This window comes from Chiroxiphia lanceolata, chromosome 3 (assembly GCF_009829145.1).
Source record: "Chiroxiphia lanceolata isolate bChiLan1 chromosome 3, bChiLan1.pri, whole genome shotgun sequence".
NCBI lineage: Eukaryota > Metazoa > Chordata > Aves > Passeriformes > Pipridae > Chiroxiphia > Chiroxiphia lanceolata.
Genome location: NC_045639.1, coordinates 77,736,953 through 77,742,036, shown reverse-complemented (window position 1 = coordinate 77,742,036; position 5,084 = coordinate 77,736,953).

Sequence of the window (5,084 nt, the reverse complement as noted above, 5' to 3'; positions counted from 1 at the left end):
ATATATGTGTATGAAAACTTTATAATACCTCAGATTCAAAGTATATGATGAAACAACCTTTATCTTATTGTCAAATAAAGACTCTTGAAATGTGCATTATTTACCCCTTGATAATAAAGTTTATATTTTCCTCTTAAGCAGTATTCAACCAAAGAGTTCATTAAGAAGAGCTACTTTTTAGACTGAAGTAAATGGTGGGCAGATGCACAAATGCTAATTCTGGTTATTATTCTCATTTTTCCATTAAAATGAAGCAATAATTAAAAAGTGTAAAATTTAATATGAATGGTACTTTTTATCTAATTAAAAACCACATAAATATTTTAAATTGTTTGCAATGAATTAATAGTCTTTAAAATTTAAAAATTTTAGAATATATTGATTATCTTTTTTAAAATACTGAAAACTTTATGATGTAATTTTGTTATGGGGGCAGTAGGATAAAAAAGCATTCAATGTACACATTTTTACAACCAAAGAGTATATGATTTGAATCAAACTGAAACAGAAATATTAAATATCTGAATTTGTAAGATGCTTCCAAGTTAAGTGATAAATTAATGTAACTTCAGTTTTAGGCCAAGACCACATGACTGAGTTATCTTCCTTGTAAACTGAAAACAATTCAGAGTTCTTTTTAAATTTCTTTTATTAGCTGTTCCTCAGATGTCCTTCTTTCCATTAAAAACTAGATTCCTCCCTTTTTCTTCTTAAAAACCTGTTTAATAAAAAGAAGGATTTGATTCTTAGAGGGACTGTGGCAATAAATTCCTTGTTAGGTTGCTTACAATTTGCTTTTCTGATTAAACCTCCTTGAACAAACTCCAAGCATACTCTTAACATGGGCTGTTGTTTCAGAATGCAAATAATTGCCACACTCATTATCTTTTCCCTCATACTTCTACCTACTTCAGAAAAATTTCCATTATTTTCTGTATGTTTTTCTGGTTTACAGTTATTAAGCTAAATGATGATTTTTGTCACAGCTAGTTGTAACACATTGCCTATTTGAGCTCAATTTTTTCATCTGAGAAGAAGAGGCAATTAGGCAACTCAGACCTTTTCTGGATCTAATCCCATATGAATGTTAATGATTAATAAAACAATACACTACCCCGTATACAGAAGGTCTTTGGAATGCTTAAACTGTCCAAAAATTTAGACAGGTTTAAGTGTTTTATCTACTGCTTTTTTTATAGGAGTCCTTTGCCTCACTTGGGTATATAGCCATGTACTTTAAATCATGATGTTTAAGGGGTGAGTCATAGATTTATTCTTATCTTTCAGATATGAAGTTACTCGAGTGTGAGATTCTCAAAAAGGGGAAAAGAATAAAATTTATAGAACACTTGTACCTGAAATTAGATCTGTTCATCTAATGCAACCTTGAATAATTTATTTTGCAGAAAATGGTGAAATTCATCAGATAATCTAATCTGCAATGAGTAACTCAGCTACCTTGACATGACATTACATGCAACTCCAGTTGCTACAGTAAGGCTACAGAGAGAAAAAATGCAAACTACCCAGTTGCCTGTTCTGGAGGCAGGAATGAATTCTGAAGTTTGCCTGCAGGAAGGTGGTTATATGTCTGGAACAATTGTTCTGTACATCAAAGTAATAAAGTTTTCCGATGATTTCATCCCATTTGACTTCTGCATACTACTACAGTAAAGACAACTTCTCTGATGAGAAAGCTGACACCTCTTATCACTAGTGGGTGTCTAACTCAGCAGTAGAAACAGATGGAGTCAGGGAAATCACAGCATCTGTCACATAGACAGCTATGAAATGCATAAACATTTTCTGTGAAGGTGAAAATTGGCAGGTTAGTCTTCTAGTTGTAGTATAAAACTATGAGGTCTGGGCTACAAAAACTAGTTGCTGCATGGATCATTCTCACAGGTAAAATCAACAGTTTTTTCACCTAAACTTGTACTCATCCTGCTCTAGGCTCAAACTAAGTACAAGAGAACCAATTAGCTGTGCCAAGAGTAGAAAGCTATTGGGGAGGTGGGTAGGTAATACTGGCAAGTCTCAAGAACAGCAGAGTGAGATGAGCTGGTGTGCTGGAAGATGGAGACAATCGAGGAGGTGCTTTTTTGGAAATTACCAACACTAAGGACTTTTTATTGTGCTACTATTAATATAATTTCTAGGCTTTTCCAGAAGCAAGAGATGATGAGTAGGGAACAGACACTGTAGTCTTCATATCACAGTGGACCACATGGATGGAAAAAATTGTGCCTACATCTGGTTTGGAGTACATAAACATTTTGGCAAGATCTGTAAATGAGATATCTGAAAATGAGACATGAAAGTTTATAAAATTCTGGTCCTGAGACATACTATTCCAGGAGCTGACTCAATTTCTGTGGTTTGATATGATGGAATATAATGCTTTCTAATGAACATGGGTAGGTAATAGTGAAAAAAAGCAATTCAAGGAAGATGGAGTCAATGTGACTGCCTAAATTAAGTAAGATAAATTCTGAGATGGGAAAGGAAAAAAAAATGAAAAAAACCATAAAAAACAAAAAAATCCACCCTAAACCCCAAAAACAATGGACAACCACCACCAATAAAAAAACCCCAAGTCCCCCCCCACACACTTTTTTATCCTAAAAGAGAAATATATTAGAAGGATGTTTGAAATCAGAACCACTTGGGGGCCTTGTCTGCAAATAAGCCAAACAATATAGGAAAAAGGTACTTGGTTTGGCTGAGATGAGAGAATTAACTTCCAGGTGTCCACACTAGTAAGCCAGATATAAAAACTGCAGAATGACTAGGGATTCAGCAGATACATGATTTTGCTTAAGTAATGGGTAACCTATTTACTTGAGAAGTCAAACAAACCTGGGAACTCGATGATTAACAAAATTTTAATTATTAAATGCTGTATGTAATTGAAAATGTAAAACTGGCTTTATAATTTTAGACGTTTGCACATCATTCACTATCGCTGAAAAATAGTGTCCTTCTCACAGAAAGCTAGTGTGGTTGAAACCAGTGTGGTTTTTGTCATGTCAGAACCCTCAATGTCCATTTCTACAGCCAGGTCTCATGTTGTGAGGTAATGAGTGTGGTATGATAAAACCCGTAAGTATTTAGTTGTCTTTTGTCACTCCATCTCTCAATTAAAAAATAGCTTTCAGCTGTGTGTACAGCAGCATAAGGCTTGGACTCAGTTTTCTGCCTATTTGGTACACTGTAAAAAAAATAATAAAGTACTTCTAAAAGGAAAAATCATGAAGAGCTTGGTGAGTTTTCTGTCATCTCCTTTAAACCTTTGGAATAATTAGAAATGTAGTATTTAACAAAAATTCAGGGCAATAAAGCAAGGAAACAAATGTCTGACAGTCAGTACCATACATCCCAGTTATTCTTCATGGAATTATCTGAGGCATTAGCTCCATGTAAAAGGGGAAATTTGAATTACTGGACTTCTCCTAAGATTTGCATAATGTCAGATCTGTGGAGTAATTGAGTTTACACTTTACAGCTTGTTGGCACCCAATCTTACACTTTTTCAACTGCTATCGAGTCTCTTACTTTAAGTAATATTTCTCATGTTATTATTTCTGTAAGTTGTGACTGCGGATAGGTGTACATCGGTGAAATATCCCAAAAATATGGGATCACAAGACAGAAGACTAGAGATAAATGCCTCCGGGCAACAGCGTGCAAATGAAGGACTGTTCTGCAAAGAGATTACCTTGCCTCAGAACTGAATTCCCCTGAACTGGAAATGAAGTAAAGTTTCTTGGTTTAAGGTAGATTTATCTCAGCTCTATAGTCTTCGTCATGTAACTGGAACTGTTTCTTTAAATTATCTGGGATTTTGCCATACTTTCCTATGCTTATGCCCTTACTTTAAAAATTATATTTCTCTTTCCAAAGATATCCTGTTTTTTAATTACTAATTTTGTATCTACTTCTAAAATGTCAGTTTGAAGTTGCTTAAATACTGTACTTAATATTTAACTGTTTCTTAAACAAAATATGTCATCAATATTCACTGTGAATGTTATTTCTGCATTAATGATCATGCGAATATCATGTCATTTTGCTTTTAGCAAATTAGCCCTTTGTTCAAAATACATATTTTCTGTCCATTCATTCTTTGATTATAAATTGATGGGATAGAGAGGTAAAGCCTACATTGTATGAAATCAAGATTATGTTTTGTTTAGATGATCTTTCTAGAATGAAAGATCATTAAATTTAAGTAATGCTTATTGACTTTTACTAAATTTTGATAATTAACTCTTGATGAAAAATTGTACAAAACCTAAAGCCTCTTATAATATTGACTGCTGAGAGAGCTGATATCGTTTACTTGGAAGTACTTACTCTGCTTGTAAGTCTGCCAAAACCTGAAATAATGAGGTAGAAATATAGTACCTTCACTAAAAGATGAACTATAGTTGAATAAAGATCAATTAGGTGATGCTAAAAATATTGATATAGCTTTACATTTAAACTTGACTATTCTTTCCCTGATATCTGAAAATTATAAAATCTTTGTAAGACTCTAAAAGCACTTGTCACATTTAAGAACTCTTTCTGAGCATTGGTTGTCTTTCAGCAACCCATACCCAATACCCATACCCCTGCTTTTTACTTGATAAAATCAGTTAGTGTACCTTGCAATACACTAAATGTGAATATGGCAGGTTAAATCCAGCAGAAGAGTAGTTAAGAGAGGGCTTTTTCTGTTACTAGACTGTATGATCTTTCTTCTGCCCCAGCATGTCTTCTGATTTGACACTTGTGTGCTGGAGTTCACTTAAAGCACTCTGTCCTGGTTTTGGCTGAGATAGAGTTGATTTCCTCCTAATAGCTGGTGCAGTGCAGAATTTTGGATTTAGTATGAGAATAATGTTGATAACACACTGATGTTTTAGTTCTTGCTAAGTAGTGCTTATTCTAAATCAAGGACTTTTCAGTTTTTTATGGCCTGCACAATGGAGATGCACAATAAGTTGTGAGGGAACATGGCCAGGGCAGCTGACCAGAACCGGTCAAAGGGTTATTCCATACCATAGAACATCCTACTCAGTACAGAAACTGGGAGGAGT